The sequence below is a fragment of the Podarcis tiliguerta genome, assembly GCF_965153285.1.
Source record: "Podarcis tiliguerta genome assembly, chromosome: 3".
NCBI lineage: Eukaryota > Metazoa > Chordata > Lepidosauria > Squamata > Lacertidae > Podarcis > Podarcis tiliguerta.
The window spans coordinates 7,440,153-7,457,764 of NC_139536.1; the positions used below are offsets into that span (position 1 = coordinate 7,440,153).

General features: G+C 42.2%; 1 long non-coding RNA gene across 2 annotated transcripts; it reads left to right on the top strand.

Moving 5' to 3' along the window:
• The first annotated feature begins 8,481 nt into the window (after positions 1 to 8,481).
• LOC310674034 lies at positions 8,482 to 14,633 on the top strand. 2 transcript variants are annotated; one of them, XR_014509338.1, is made up of 3 exons: positions 8,482 to 8,557; positions 13,351 to 13,468; positions 14,460 to 14,633. It is a non-coding gene; the product is annotated as an uncharacterized lncRNA (long non-coding RNA). The 2 variants fall into 2 exon arrangements; XR_014509339.1 differs by lacking the exon at positions 8,482 to 8,557 and adding an exon at positions 12,522 to 12,644.
• The last annotated feature ends 2,979 nt before the right edge of the window (positions 14,634 to 17,612 follow it).

Sequence of the window (17,612 nt, forward strand, 5' to 3'; positions counted from 1 at the left end):
CTGAAGCTCAGACGCTCATCACCCACCAAGGGGCGTTCCGGTGCTGCCAGCTACAGTTCGGGGTGAGTGTGGCTCCTGGCATCTTTCAAAGCCTCATGGAGCATCTCCTGCAGGGGCTTCCAGGCATGGTGCCATATTTCAATGATGTGTTGGTATCCGGAGACTCAAATCAGCAGCTGTTTGAGTGCATCCGCACCATGCTGACCAGGTTCCAGGAGGTCGGGCTCAAGGTGAAAAAAGAAAAGTGCCAAATTGCCGTTCCACAAGTGGAAATCCTGGGCTACCTTATTGACGCCTCTGGTCTTCACCTGATGGCATTCAAGATCCGAGTCATTCAGCAGGCCCTGATTCCAAAAAGCAAGGCAGAGTTGCAGATGTTTCTGGGGCTGTTGAACTTCTGCAACATGTTCCTGCACCACAAAGCAATGCTAGCCAAGCCTCTACACCGCCTCCTCAGCATGAAGGTACCGTGGTCCTGGGGTCATCGGGAAATGGCACCTTTCGACGCAGTCAAAGTCCTCCTCTCATCAGACAGTCTGCTGGTACAGTACAGTGAAGCCAGGCCGCTGGTCCTCGCCTGCAACGCCTCGCCCTTTGGCATCGGCGCCGTCCTCAGTCAATGGTTTCCTGATGGTAGGGAAGCACTGTTTACCTACTTCTCCTGCATGCTGTCTCCAGCTGAACGGAATTACAGCCAGCTCAACAAGGAGGCACTGGCACTTGTGGCTGGAGTAAATAGGTTCCATAGAGAACCTTCAACCTCATCACCACAACCTCATCCTGGGCCTCCTTGCCGGTGATCGACCAACTCCATCGGTCCTCTCGCCACGCATGCTGCAATGGATTGTCCTTCTGGCAGCTTACAGCTACTAGCTTGTCCATTGCATGGGAAAATCGTTGCCCTCTTCCAGTGCTTGTGGAGACCCGGCTCCTGCTTCATTACTCCTCCTAATTGAGGACCTCCCAGCAGACCAGTATTGGCTGCCGATATAGCCTCCGCATCTGCCCAGGACTGCACCATCAACACCTGCCATGCCCTAACAGCACAATTTCCCCTGGCCAGCAATGGGCAGGCAGAGAGAATGGTGTGCTCAGCAAAAGAGGCACTGGCATGCCTGGAACAGAGGGGCTGGCATGAGCGGGTCACTCAATACTTGCTAATGCAGCACATCACCCCTCATGTAGTCACACACCGGAGCCCGGCCAAACTGCTTATGGGCTGCCACCTCCGGTCTCCACCTGACCGTCTGGGCTTTGATGTGGCTGAGCCCCCAGGCTGTACTAACGTGCCGTGGTCGTTATTCCAGGGAATCAGGTTTTTGCCTGGAACTTTGTGGGGGACATTCCCCCTTGACATCTGCTTCTCATGTAAAAGGCCCCTTTAAACAAAAGGAAGACAGCATACCAAAGTCATAGGAGACTCCAAGAAGGACAGCAGTATTATGAACTCATCAAGTGAAAGAAGAATGGAAGACATGTGGGAGGAGAAAAGGAGAGATCTAGAAAAGTAAAGTGAGAGAGAAGAAAGTAAAGTCCTCAGCAGAATTTTTGGAGAAGGCCACATTCCATCTTTTTGCCTCCGCCCCCCCCCCACCCATAAGTCTATATTTCTTTAGGACTTGATATTTCTGATTTTGATGTATGCCTTACCTGGAAAAGCTAACAGCATCTATGAAACAGCAATGATGTAAACAATGCCAAACTGCATTGTTGAAGACTAGGAATCTCAAGTCAGATATGACCAAGAGTGAGACCAAGATTCCCTGTGCTTCTACTTAAAAATAAACAAACCCAAACAGAATAACTACTTGTTTTAAGACAAAGAGGCACAAAATGTTCAATGAACTAATCTGCATGCACTGTTCAGTAGTTCATTAGTTTCAGTAGTTCATTAGTTTTAGTCATGGACCATAGCAGCCAGAAAATGGAAAGAAAATACAGGCAATTAATTTTTTAAAAGTAGACATTGAAAACAATAAAATCATGTTTCCATCTGGCTGGACTCTGAATGTACAGTCTACTGTATTTTACTTCTTTTTGGTGTACCAAGACTTCATAAGGAGCACTGGACCAAGACTTCCTGCTATCACAGCCTTTACTTTGGTAATCTTCAATCCTAGGGCTGACGTGTAAGTGCCATTTGGGTTTTCAAGGGTGACGTGTAAGTGCCATTTGGGTTTTTTCTGGGTGGCTCGCAATCGAGTGTTAGAAACAATGCAGCATTAAATATTAAAATCTTCCCTAAAGAGGGCTGCCTTCAGCTGTCTTCTAAAAGTCAGATAGTTGTTTATTTCATTGACATCTAATGGGAGGGCATTCCACAGGGCAGGTGCTGCTACCGAGAAGGCCCTCTGCCTGGTTCCCTGTAACCTCACTTCTCACAATGAGGGTACTGCCAAAAGGCTCTGGATCTCAGTGTCTGGGCTGAACGATGGGGGTGGAGACGCTCCTTCAGGTATACAGGACGAAGGGGAATTGGGATCTCTACAGGTTATCATGAATTTGTCACTCACAAAAGAATGTGAAATAGGTGGCCTCCTCTAAGGTGAGTTCTACACCTCAATTCAGGAAGTTCCAATGCATCTGGAATTTGTGCATTGCAGTTATAGTAGGATAAAATAATTGCAAGGAACCCAAAAGGTTGCGTAGACCAGCCACCGGCCAAGATAGGAAATCTACTAATATAACATCTGTGATAGGAATCCATCAGCCTCTGCCCCACTAATGAAGGACAGCTTAACAGCTTTGGTAACAGTCTGTTGCTTTGTAAACTAGGTCATCCCATCAGAAGGTTCTTCCTAATATCTGGGTGAAATGTGTTAATATTGATTGAAAGGGTTCCTGTGATCTGATAGCCAAATGACATTAAAATCAGATTGGCAGCATTTGCAATGTTTGGCAGAAAAGTGTGATTTAATTTCAGCACAATTTTTGGTATACAGTGGTACCTCAGGTTAAGTACCATATTTTTCGCCCCATAGGGCGCACCTAGTTTTTCTGGGGGGGGGGGTATAGAAAAAAAATTATCCCCCCCCCCCAGGCACGGGGCTGGGGTGGGGGAAGCCTGAGCTTCCCCCGACCCCAGCCCCCAGAACAGGCTGCTATCCGCAAGCCATGGGAGCCCGGCGGGACTTCCCGTCGGGCTCCCACGGCTTGCGGAGAGCTACCCGAAGCCTGGGGCACGACTGCTCAGCGGGCCCCCGTCTTTGGGATGCAGACAGCTCTCCGCAAGTCGTGGGCGCCCTCCCACGAGCTACCTGAAGCCCGGGGTGTGTCTGCTCAGCGTGCCCCAGGCTTTGGTTTGCAGGCAGCTCTCCACAAGCCGTGGGAGCCCGGCGGGAACTCCCACGGGCTCCCAAGGCTTGCGGACAGCTTCCTGAAGCCTGGAGAGCGAGAGGGGTCGGTGCGCACCTGAAGCAAAGTTCTTAACCTGAAGCACTATTTCTGGGTTAGCGGAGTGTGTAACCTGAAGCGTATTTAACCTGAAGCATATGTAACCCGAGGTACCACTGTATGTGTAAAATATAAATGGTATAATTGATGCTTTCCTTAACTTTACAAGTAGAGTGGTACCTCGGGTTATATACACTTCAGGTTACATACGCTTCAGATTACAGACTCCACTAACCCAGAAATAGCACCTTGGGTTAAGAACTTTGCTTCAGGATGAGAACAGAAATCGTGCTCCAGCAGAGCGGCAGCAGCAGGAGGCCCCAGCTAAAGTGGTGCTTCAGGTTCAGACCTCCGGAATGAATTAAGTACTTAACCTGAGGTACCACTGTAAAAAGATTTTTGCAGCTTTACAAGTTGTCCACCATCCTGTTAGAAGGTGAGTAATGGAAGAAAACCATGGTACATTATTCTTAAAGAGTTTTGCTCCATATTTGGTGAGCCATGTCTCACAAGGACACAAGACCCCACTCATTACCCAGGAACATGTTAAATATTTATTATTATTATTATATTATAATACGACAGTCCCCCCCCAAATCATTCCATTGAAGTATTGTTTGGAGGCCAATAACAGATTTATTGAGTTGCCTGGGTTTTGTCAGTTGCTGAAAGAAGCAGATGTTTCTCTCCACTTTAACTAACCCTGAAAAAAGAAAAGAGATTTCTTTCATAATTTCCAGGTTTTCGTTTTCACAAAGGCATTACACATAATGTTCCGGGGGTGTAGGAATAAGAAAAGCAGCTCTATTCCAGCATTCAAGTGAAAATTTACAAAGGAATGAATTTCACTGAACATCCAATGAATATTGTACATGAAATGTGAGCTTCAAAACATACAAAATAAAATTAAAAACAATAGAGCGCGAAACCATCTGAGATCTGAGCTTAAAAAATGAAACAGGAAAATAGAAGAAAGTCCTCCTAGTGTTGATAAGATAAGAATGTGTAGCCAGTGGAATGGGGGGGGGGGGGGTGTCACAGGGGCAGTTGCTCTAGGCACAAAAATTGTTAGGCACACAACATTTCAACATCCAGTGCTGCTTCAGTTATAGCTGTGCACTTCCATCACTCGGCTCTGTTGAAAACAGCTTCTCCACGTGAACAAGGAAGCAACCTTTCCAGACAAACCCTGCGCATAGCCCTGGGCACTGGCAACCCACACTACACCACTGTGTGAAGTCACCCTAGGGAAGTGAACCCAAAGGGAGAACATTGTTCTTGCTTCTATTGTGTTTTTTGTATTTTTATCTTGTAATTTTATATTCTGATTTTCACTTGAAGAATATAAAATGTAATAATAATAATAATAATAATAATAATAATAATAATAATAATAGTACTTAAATATTATGAATGATTAAGCAGTATAAAAATCCTGTTAAATCAATCAAATGAACCAATTGATTGAAAATTCTGCAGTTGATTTGATTTTGTATTTCCCACTGCTTTTTTAAATTATAAAAAATAAATAAATAGAGGTGAGGGAAAACTATGCACGCCCTCCTGAGCTGTGTGGAAGAAACATGGGATATAAGCACAAACAAATGAAGAAGTAAAACTTTCACCAAATATCTTGGAAAGAAGGGACAGTAAACGCCTTCCCGCTCCAAGTTGAAGAGTGGGCTGGGAGCACTTTGGATAATAACATTGGGAATAGGGATATAAAATCTGAGTGCATAAGTTGAGTTTCATGAATTTGAAAAAGGAGGGGGGAGAACTTACATTGCACAGCAAAATCTGCCTATATCACATTTTATGTTCTGACGGTGGGGGGCAGGGCATTTATCCTTGGTAGTGCAGACCGCACCCTTGCCTTTGCAAGCTTTTTCATTCTTTGGTGGATCTTTTCCACAGGTATATCCTAGAGAGAGAAGTTTGTTTGATGAAGGCATTCCTATATTCTGACATATCTGGTCATCATTAGTCAATGGCTACCAATTCTTTGAAACAGAATGGAATACCCTTTAACCTAAATAGGAAGTAGGCTGCATGCAAAATATTCCCATCCCCTAAATCCAGCATGTGATAAAATATAAAACAGGCAAGTCTCTCTCTATCTCTTGGAAAATATTATCCTTTATTTTGACATCTGCTTCTCATGTTCAAAGGCCCCTTTAAACAAAAGGAAGACAGCATACCAATGTCATAGGAGACTCCAAGAAGGACAGCAGTATTATGAACTCATCAAGTGAAAGAAGAATGGAAGACATGTGGGAGGAAAAAAAGAGAGATCTAGAAAAGTAGAGTGAGAGAGAAGAAAGTAAAGTCTTCAGCAGAATTTTTGGAGAAGATCACATTCCATTTTTTGCCCCCCCCCCATAAGTCTATATTTCTTTAGGACTTGATATTTCTGATTTTGATGTATGCCTTACCTGGAAAAGCTAACAGCATCCATGAAACAGCAATGATGTAAACAATGCCAAACTGCATTGTTGAAGACTAGGAATCTCAAGTCAGATATGACCAAGAGACGGAGACCAAGAGTGAGATCAAGATTCCCTGTGCTTCTACTTAAAAGCAAACAAACCCAAACAGAATAACTACTTGTTTTAAGACAAAGAGGCACAAAATGTTCAATGAACTAATCTGCATGCACTGTTCAGTTCAGTTCATTAGTTTTAGTCATGGACCATAGCAGCCAGAAAATGGAAAGAAAATACAGGCAATTAATTTTTTAAAAGTAGACATTGAAAACAATAAAATCATGTTTCCATCTGGCTGGACTCTGAATGTACAATCTACTGTATTTTACTTCTTTTTGGTGTACCAAGACTTCATAAGGAGCACTGGACCAAGACTTCCTGCTATCACAGCCTTTACTTTGGTAATCTTCAATCCTAGGGCTGACGTGTAAGTGCCATTTGGGTTTTCAAGGGGAAGAGAAAGGAAGGAAGATAATCACAGAATGGTCTCCAAGTTCTCTGTAATATCAAACACCTAATGTTCACCAGTGTGTACTGTTCTGAGGCGCACTGCTACACAAACTCTTCAGATTAAAGTTCCTGTTAGAAGGTGAGTAATGGACGGAAACCGACGGTGCCTTATTCTTAAGCAGTTTTGCTCCCACCCTCGAGTGGGGGATAAATTGGGCACCAACCAAATCCCCTAGGAAGAATTGGAGGAGCAGAACTTTGTTTTTAACAGACCTAGGTTGGATTTAGAAACAGCAAAAGAAGTGTTTCAGGGGAAAGCATTGTAAAGCTTATAATGGGAAATCAATTTGCCGAAGGTTCGAACTCTCCATCGCAGTGTTATAACGTATTTAAAGCACTTAAAAAACAACAACCCACACCTAATGTAGCTGGGTCCCTAATCTCCTTCTGAATAACTATTGGAAAGAAGACACAGATCAGGTGTAACACAGACCAGGTGGATTTTGTACTTCTCTAGCCCACTGACAGGCTGCCAACACTTTTGTTATCAGCTGGCTTTCCTAAGGTCTGGGGAGTTGTCTCTGGGCTATAAACCTCCTGATGTGCAGTTAACTCCCTCTCTTTCTGGCTGCTTTCTTTATATGGTTATATCCTTTGCTGAAAGAAGCAGGTGTTTCTTTCCATTTTAATCTTAAGGAGTTCTGAATAAAGGAAAGCGATTTCTTTAGTGATTCACAGGTGTATGTGTTAAGAGAGAGAGTACACAGACATGCAAACATTTCTGTAGACTGAACCAGAGTGGGGGGAGAAACTCAAAGCCAGTGTCTGAATGTGGCCTTCCAGGCCTCTCCATCTGACCCCTGACAGCCTGAGCTACACATTCTCTCTCAAAGTCACACAAAATACTGGTTCTACTTTGCCTGCCAGGAATGTGTCATTGAAATAATCCCTTCCTCTTGCCCTAGGATTTTGTATCCTAAAAGTACTGGATGCGATAGCAGGAAGTCCTGTACTCCTCATAAAGTCCCGGAGGACCAAAAAGAAGTAAAATACAGGAGAATTGGAGGCAGTGAGAGATTTTACTTTCTTGGGCTCCATGATCACTCCAGATGGTGACAGCAGTCATGAAATTAAAAAACGCCTGCTCCTTGGGAGAAAGGTGATGGCAAACCTAGACAGCATATTAAAAAGCAGAGACATCACCTTGCCAACAACGGTCCGTATAGTTAAAGCTATGGTTTTCCCAGTAGTGATGTATGGAAGTGAGAGCTGGACCATAAAGAAGGCTGGTCGCCAAAGAATTGTTGCTTTTGAATTATGGTGCTGGAGGGGACTCTTGAGAGTCCCATGGACTGCAAGAAGATCAAACGCATCCATTCTTAAGGAAATCAGCCCTGCGTGCTCACTGGAAGGACAGATCCTGAAGCTGAGGCTCCAATACTCTAGCCACCCCTTGAGAAGAGAAGACTCCCTGGAAAAGACCCTGATGTTGGGGAAGATGGAGAGCACAAGGAGAAGGGGACGACAGAGGACGAGATGGACAGTGTTCTTGAAGCAACAAACATGAGTCTGACCAAGCTGCGGGAGGCAGTGGAAGACAGGAGTGCCTGGCGTGCTGTGGTCCATGGGGTCACGAAGAGTCGGACACGACTGAACGACTAAACAACAGGTTTTTGCAGTGCTGTGTGTTACTAAATGTGGCCTTGTTCTTTAAATTCACAAAAACCAAATAGCAACTTGTTTTGCAATTAGTACAGAGGGCTCACTGTACTAATCTGCATGCACTCTTCTGTTCAGTTCATTGGTTTTAGCAATGGACCATAGCAGCCAGAAAGTGGAAAGAAAATACAGGCAATTAATGTTTTTTTAAAAATAGACATTGAAAAAAATAAAAATATAATGCTTCCATCTGGCTGTACTCTGAATGTTCAAGTTAGTGTATTTTACTTCTTTTTGATGCTCCAAGAATTCATGAGGAGCAGTGGACCAAAGTTTTCCTGCTACCACATCCAATACTTTTAGTACAGCAAATCCTAGGGCTGACGTGTAAGTGCCATTTGCAGACCTATAAAAAACGTGAGCATGCATTCTTTTTGATGACACAGGAAATTGATAGCAGTCTTGGTCTCCCTTCCTTGGTTTCTGACTTGAAATTCCCAGTCAAACTTCAGCAATGCAGATCAGCATCTTTTACATCATTGCCCTTTCAGGGATGCTCTTAGCTTTTCCAGGTAAGCCGTACATCAAAATCAGAATGTTCAGAGATGATGTGAAAATTGGGATTCAATAACCAAGATAGTCTTCTCCTCCAATTCTGCAGAAGACTTTCCCCTCAAGATTAAGATGAAGACTACATGCCCTTGTCTATCTTGCTCTCTTCTCCTCCTCCTTTTCAAGATGTCTCTCATTCTCTCTTCACACACCTCTCCTCTGACTCCTTCGTTCTTGTTTCAGTTGAGCAATTGCTGCTGTCCTCCTTGGACTCTTCCACCTGCCCATCATCCTGTCTTGCTCAAGCCATCTCTTTACCATGCTGCCTGCTCTCGCTTACAAGGGTGTGTGTAGATGTGTTTGAGAGGTGGATTTCTAAAATAATGGGTTTCTTGTTCCTCTAACACTGATAGACATCTAACTTTGAACACCATACAAAATGCAAAGAGGCATGGGATGGTGAATATGTATCCACAGAAAACTTAGGGGAGAAAATCTCCCAGTACTGTACGAGCAAAAGGAAGGAGTGTGGAATGGATAGGTGAACCCTTCTTTGGAAGAGAGGAAGCATTAGCAGAATAATATATGACTCCCTTCCCTTGTGATGAATTAATCTGTAGGTGTTTGGTTTCTCTGATTTCTCCTGCTCGCATTTCTGCACCAGTCTCTGATTATTTTATTTTTTTAAAATGATTCCAGACAAAGGTGTGAACATACATTTGTGTGCATTTTCACTTAACATACAAATTTCTGTTCATCGTTTTCCTCCATATATGTATTTTCGCAAGCAATGCATTGCCACCAGAAAGTACACAACGCTAACCAAAGAACAATGCATGCTGAACTTCAGTACAGTGGTACCTCAGGTTACATACGCTTCAGGTTACATACGCTTCAGGTTACAGACTCCGCTAACCCTGAAATAGTGCTTCAGGTTAAGAACTTCGCTTCAGGATGAGAATAGAAATCATGCAGCGGCAGCAGGAGGCTCCATTAGCTAAAGTGGTGCTTCAGGTTAAGAACAGTTTCAGGTTAAGAACGGACCTCCGGAACGAATTAAGTACTTAACCCGAGGTACCAATGTATTATTATTAGAGGGTTAAAGGGTAATCCGTTCCATTCCAAAGCTACAGCAGCAGCAGATTGCGATCTATAATTATCAAGTAAGAATGAGTGAATCCCTTAATCAAACAATATTCCCTTTCTCTAGGATCTGCAGCTTGGCCAAATAAAGCAGAAACTAGTGAAGATTGCAGTAATGCTGAAGGATTTTGCACTGATGAGCTTAAATGCAACACACCTCAACCAGCCCTAGGAACATGTGGTAACGGAACATTATGCTGTACAGCGTAAGATTAATATTTTATCTATGAACTCTAATGGAACATGTATTTCAGTTTTCACGTCTCTGTTCCTCATGTTATAATCTGATGGCATGCTCTCAGAAGTCACTCCTCAACTTGGAATGAGAAGGATTTGGACTGTATCGAGGTCAGGGGTGAGGGATGTGTTCAGTCTGAAGGTCCAGTGGCAAATGTGCTATTTTGTTTTTCATCCCCCCCCCCCCCCGTGCATTATAAAAGTCAGATTTAGTACTGCATATTAGTTGGATGTTCAGTCAAATTTGCTCATGTGTAAATTTTCATTTGAGAAATTGTCAAAATTAATAATCTACAGGTCATTGGCATTTTTGTGATATGAAAGTTTGTTGCTTATGGAGTGTCCCCCCATATGTTTGTGTGTGTGTGTGTGTGTGTGTGTGTGTGTGTGTGTGTGTACTGTCTCTGTGTTAACACATAAACCCAGTAATCACAGAATATATGTTTTTCTTTCTGCAGATTTCAATAAGGGTAAGGTGGAGAGCAACTGTTGCTTATTTCAGCAACAGATATTACTCAGATGAATAGATTGATCTGCTGTTGTTTGGCTTCCAGAAAATACTTCAGTGGAATTGAATTTTTTGAAACATCAACAACAACCCTGCATACTATTTTGAATAAAATGTGATATGTTGCTGGAAAATGTGTGTGGGCTTGTGTTCTTGTGAGATGTGAATCCACTCTTGCGGAGGATTTGCAAACTTCCAGAAAGCTTTTTATTTGTAAAGTTAAGAAAACCATCAGGCCCTCCATGTTGGTTCACTATGGGTATACCAAAAATTCTGAACATGTTTTCTGCCAAGATTCCCCATTGCTACCAAAGTGGTTTAAATACCATTTGGCTCTCAGATGACCGAAAGCCACCACTTCATCAATATTAACACATTTCTCTGAAGTATTATCAAAAACGTCTCAATGGGATGCCTTCATTGACAGGGCAACAGACTGTCCCTGTTGATCATAGGCAATCCTTGATTAGTGGGTTTGGGGCAACCTATTATGGATGCCATATGAGTGGATTTCTTGCTTTGGGGCTTTGAGGTTCCTTAGAATTCTCCGATTCTGCAGAATTCTCTGATTCGCATCAAAGATGCTTCCCAGGAATCCTGGATGGATGGGAACTGTCTTAAAGGAGGTGCAGAACTGCCCTTAGAAGGGGCCATCTATTTAGCTGGCTTGTAACTGCATATAACAAAGATACTAGCTCACTTACTTCCTGTAACATAATCCAGGTGGCTAGGAGCCTAAGTGACATTTTAGATACACACCCAACATTCAGGTTGTAAATGTGGTTCATCACCCAGCCTTTCCCTTTAATGTGAAATTGGATTTTGCATGACTCACCCCTCCACCCTTGAGAGGTCAGAGGGCTGTGTACAGGTTACAAGCTTTGACTAGTACCTGTTTATATGAAAATTTGCTATGGAAAGCTGCCCTATCTGTGTTAAACCTGCTCTGCATTCTCGTTCCAACTCCAGTAGTTATTCAGGAGCAAATTATATCGCTTAAGAACAAAGTTGTGCTTCCCCCATTCGCATTCATTACTATGGGTTTTGGTGGTGCCTGCCCTGTGGAATGCTTCTCATCAGATGTCAAGGAAATAAACAACTATCTGACTTCTAGAAGGCGTCTGAGGACTGCCCAGTTTAGGGAAGTTTTAATGTTTGATGTTTTATTGTGTTTTTAATATTCTGTTGGGAGCCGCACAGAGTGCTGGGGAGACCCAGTCAGATGGTATAAATTTATTATTATTATTATTATTATTATTATTATTATTATTATTATTATCATAATTTTTAATATTTATACTTAGATGCCAATGGTGAAACAGCATTCCCCACCACCCAAACACACATGAAGATTATCCCTGACAAATTTCAGTAATTACAACTTCTCTGTCTTCTCAGAGACTTAAGGTCAGGAGTCCAGTCCCAGCCTTGATAACACAGAGCATCTGAATACCACTTGTGGGTGAGGCGCACTCCTGTGGTTATGTCTTATTGGTGGGCTTCCCATGGGCATCTGGCTGGCCACTGTCAGAACAGGATCTTGGATGAACCTTTGGTCTGATCCAACAAGGCTCTCCTTTTGGTCACATCTTCTTGCCAGTCATGGGAGCAGTGGTGCCAGAAAACCTGAGGACTGCCTTATCAACTGAAAGTGCACACCAAACTAATCCAGATATTTTGCCCAGTTGGAGTTTCCCCCCGAATTCTAAATGTGGCCTTATTCTTTAAAATAACAACAACAAGGAAACCTTGTTTTAAGACAAAGAGACAAAGTGCTCACCATACTAATTTGTACATCCTGTTCAGTTCATTAGTTTTAGCCATGAACTATAGCAGCAGGAAACAGGAAGAAAAATACAGGCAATTTAATAAAAACACAGAAAACAATAAAATTACTGTCTTGAGCTGACTGGACTATCAATGTACAAGTTAGTGTATTTTACTTCTTTTTGGTCTACTGGGACTTTATGAGGAGTACAGGACTTCCTGCTATCGCATCCAGTACTTTTAGGACACAAAATCCTAGGGCTGACGTGCAAGTGCTGTTTGCAGACTTATAAATACGTGAACATGCAATCTTTTGGAAGAGAGAGGAAATCAAGAGCAGTCTTGGTCTCCATTCTTTGGTTTCCAACTTGGCATTCCCAGTCAAACTTCAGCAATGCAGATCAGCATCTTTTACATCATTGCTCTTTCAGCGATGCTCTTAGCTTCTCCAGGTAAGGCATATATGAAAATCAGAATGCTCAGACATAATGTGAAAATTGGGATTCGTTAACTAGCATGGCTTTCTCCTCCACTTCTGCTAAAGACTTTTCCTTCAAGGCTAATATGAAAGCCATATGGCTTGATCTATGATGCTCCCTCTCCTCTCTCTTTCTAAACGTCTCTCTTTCTCTCCTTCTGCACCTACTCTCAACACTTCCCTCCTTCATTCTTGTTTCCCTTGATCTTTGCTGTCGCCCTCTCAGACTCTGCTTCATCATCCAATCCTGTTCACACCATCTCTTGCTATGCTGCATTTTCCAGATTTATGAGGGTGTGTGTAAATGTGTTTTGAACATGAGATTAGGATTTCTAATATAAAAGATTGTCTGACATTCATAAATATTTGCCTTTTACTGCCATATGAAGTGCAAAGTCTGATGTGTCCAAATAAAGTTCATTGGGGGAAAATATTGAAGAACAAGCAAGGAAATGGAAAGCTCAGTGCAGACATAGTAACACCTACCTTATGAAAACTGAATTGAAATCATCTGAAAATTCAAAATGTCAATACATGTTGATCTCTGGTATTCTTATGAGATGGTTAAAGGTAGTCCACTGCAGCTCAAAGAAGCAGCTGCAATGGCGGGTGATAATGGGGTGAGGAATGTCAGAATGTGGAAATGCCTTCATAAAATAAAATAAAATATCTCTATCTAGGATTTGTCAATGCAGGGGCTACTCGTACATGCCACGAGGCTGGTGGGAAATGCAAGTCTAAATGCGAGAAGGTCATAAGTGATGCAACTTGTCTTACAGGCGTGCCATGCTGTGCACTGTAAGTTCTCTTCCTAGTTCTTCCATGGAACTCAAATGGAACATGTTTCTTAAAGTATTGATAAAATAAAATGCTTAAAAAATTAGTCTCAAAATTTAGACTTCTTTATAAAGGGCTGACTTCAGGTATCTTCTCAAGGTTGTATAGTTACTTATCTCCTTGATTTGTGGGTCACATAACCCCATACCCTCCAATGAAAATAGAGACATCCTACAATGCCACCTAACATGTCTCCACTGAAAATAGGGATGTCCTCAGAAAAAGTGGGACATTGCTGAATCAAATTCAGAATCAATACAAACGCAAGTGGTTGAGAAGATTACAGATTTTATTCCAAACAGCAAGCAGTATATACATTACCAAGCACGCACTGCAATCAGCCACTGGGAAGCCCTGTGGCAAAGTGGCAAAGTTACCCCCAGCCTACACAGAGCTCCCAACTGGCATGCTAAGAAACTAGGTACTGGGTATTTTATAGATGCTGTGCCCTGTTAGGATAATACAGGCTCAGCTATGAGCGATTCTACATCCAAAGACAAAAATGCCAGGCTATACATCAAAGGCTTTGCTGACCAGTGTCACCAACACATCAAAATACCTTTTCACAAGGGATATTGAAAGCTATAAAACACAGAAGCCAGAGTCAGGAAGGGACCAGAGGCAGAAAAGCTGACCATGCCAGATCACTATCTCCTCGAAGTACAATAATCTTCTGCGATAATTATCCCATACACCTTCCAAGCAAGAGGAAGGGATTATTTCAATGACACATTCCTGGCAGGCAAAGTAGAACCAGTATTTTGTGTGACTTTGAGAGAGAATGTGTAGCTCAGGCTGTCAGGGGTCAGATGGGGAGGCCTGGAAGGCCACATTCAGACACTGGCTTTGAGTTTCTCCCCCCACTCTGGTTCAGTCTACAAAAATGTTTACATGTCTGTGTGCTCTCACATAAACCTGTGAATCACTAAAGAAATCTCTTTCCTTTATTCAGAACTCCTTAAGATTAAAATGGAAAGAAACACCTGCTTCTTTCAGCAAAGGATATAACCCAAAGAATGAGATTGACGTGCTGCTAATTTGGCCTGCGGAAATACTTCCATGATGTGGGGATTTTGAGAAAATTTGTGTACTATTATGAATAAATATTTGATATGTTGCTGGAAAATGTGTGTTGGTTTATGCCTTTCTGAGACGTGGATACCCCTTGTGGACAATTTGTGAAGCTACAGAAATCTCTCTTTTTTTGTAAAGTTCAGGTGGTCCATGTTTGTTCTCTACATGTATACCACAAATTGTGCTCAGGTTAAATAACACTTTTCTGCCAAGACTCACCATTACTGCCAGTTTGGCTTTAATGCCATTTGGCCTGCAACAATAACAACACATTTCACCAAGGTATTAGGAAGAACCATGATTAGTGACTTTGAGGAAGAGACCTATCACAGATGTTGATTTCCTGCCATGGCAGGTCTCTGGTCTACATGAGCTTTCACGTTCTTTGCAATTCTCTGATTCCGCTGTTCCTTCTACCCACAAATCCCAGTTGAATGGGAACTGCCTGCATGGAGGCGTAGAACTGACCTTTGAGGAGGTCACCCAATCTTCAAGTCTGTAGCTGCATAGAATACAACTAGAGGGTAATTTACTTCCAGAGGAATAACTCACATGTTTAAAGGCCTGAGTGACATGTCACACACACTCCTGACATTCAGATTGTTGATGTGGTCATACAGCCTTTTCCTTTTAATAAAAATTGGGGTTTTGCAAGTATATACTAGTTTCATGACTCGTCCTTCTGCCCATTGATTGATGGGTACTAGGGGTGTGGACCAGTCTCAAGACTGGGATTGTCATGAATGAACCAGCTCCAATGAAATATTTACAGTCAGATAAAGAAAGCAGGCAGAAAGAGAGGGAGTTAACTGCACAACAGGAGGTTTATAGCCCAGAGACAACTCCCCAGACCTTAGTAAAGCCAGCTTAGGAAAGACAGAATACGTCACAAGAGGAAGTTCACCTGTTTCTGGTGGCACTGGAAACACCCGGCTTAGAAGGGACATCTTTGATTTATGAATGGATGACTGCAATAGCCACTCCAGAGAATTCTGTTTGTTTTTGCATTAAATCTTCTTTTTAATTAACTAGGCTTGTTGTTATCAAGAGTCCCTGACAGGGATTGTATCTGTAGCGATAGAAATCCACCGGTCTGTGTTACACCTGATCTGTGTCTTCTTTCCAATTCCAATAGTTATTCAGAAGGAGATTAGGGACCCAGCTACATTAGGTGTGGGTTGTTGTTTTTTTAAGTGCTTTAAATACGTTATAACACTGCGATGGAGAGTTCAATCATTGGGCAAAATGATTTCCCATTATAAGCTTTACAATGCTTTTCCCTGAAACACTTCTTTTGCTGTTTCTAAATCCAACCTAGGTCTGTGAAAATTCCTAGGGGATTTGGTTGGTGCCCAATTTATCCCCCACTCGAGGGTGGGAGCAAAACTGCTTAAGAATAAGGCACCGTCGATTTCCTTCCATTACTCACCTTCTAACAGGAACTTTAATCTGAAGAGTTTGTGTAGCAGTGCGCCTCAGAACAGTACACACTGGTGAACATTAGGTGTTTGATATTACAGAGAACTTGGAGAGCATTCTGTGATTATCTTCCTTCCTTTCTCTTCCCCTTGAAAACCCAAATGGCACTTACACGTCAGCCCTAGGATTGAAGATTACCAAAGTAAAGGCTGTGATAGCAGGAAGTCTTGGTCCAGTGCTCCTTATGAAGTCTTGGTACACCAAAAAGAAGTAAAATACAGTAGATTGTACATTCAGAGTCCAGCCAGATGGAAACATGATTTTATTGTTTTCAGGGTCTACTTTTAAAAAATTAATTGCCTGTATTTTCTTTCCATTTTCTGGCTGTTATGGTCCATGACTAAAACTAATGAACTGAACTGAACAGTGCATGCAGATTAGTTCATTGAACATTTTGTGCCTCTTTGTCTTAAAACAAGTAGTTATTCTGTTTGGGTTTGTTTGTTTTTAAGTAGAAGCACAGGGAATCTTGATCTCACTCTTGGTCTCCGTCTCTTGGTATCTGACTTGAGATTCCTAGTCTTCAACAATGCAGTTTGGCATTGTTTACATCATTGCTGTTTCATGGATGCTGTTAACTTTTCCAGGTAAGGCATACATCAAAATCAGAAATATCAAGTCCTAAAGAAATATAGACTTATTGGGGGGGGGGGGATGGAATGTGGTCTTATCCGAAAATTCTGCTGAAGACTTTACTTTGTTCTCTCTCACTCTAGTTTTCTAGATCTCTCTTTTTTCCTCCCACATGTCTTCCATTCTTCTTTCACTTGATGAGTTCATAATACTGCTGTCCTTCTTGGAGTCTCCCATGACTTTGGTATGCTGTCTTCCTTTTGTTTAAAGGGGCCTTTGAACATGAGAAGCAGATGTCAAAATAAAGGATAATATTTTCCAAGAGATAGAGAGAGAATGAGAGAGAGAGACTTGCCTGTTTTATATTTTATCACATGCTGGATTTAGGGGATGGGAATATTTTGCATGCAGCCTACTTCCTATTTAGGTTAAAGGGTATTCCATTCTGTTTCAAAGAATTGGTAGCCATTGACTAATGATGATGGGACCAGATATGTCAGAATATAGGAATGCCTTCATCAAACAAACTTCTCTCTCTAGGATATACCTGTGGAAAAGATCCACCAAAGAATGAAAAAGCTTGCAAAGGCAAGGGTGCGGTCTGCACTACCAAGGATAAATGCCCTGCCCCCCACAGTCAGAACATAAAATGTGATATAGGCAGATTTTGCTGTGCAATGTAAGTTCTCCCCCCTCCTTTTTCAAATTCATGAAACTCAACTTATGCACTCAGATTTTATATCCCTATTCCCAATGTTATTATCCAAAGTGCTCCCAGCCCACTCTTCAACTTGGAGTGGGAAGGCGTTTACTGTCCCTTCTTTCCAATATATTTGGTGGAAGTTTTACTTGTTCATTTGTTTGTGCTTTTATCCCATGTTTCTTCCACACAGCTCGGGAGGGTGTGCATAGTTTTCCCTCACCTCTACTTATTTATTTTTTATAATTTAAAAAAGCAGTGGGAAATACAAAATCAAAT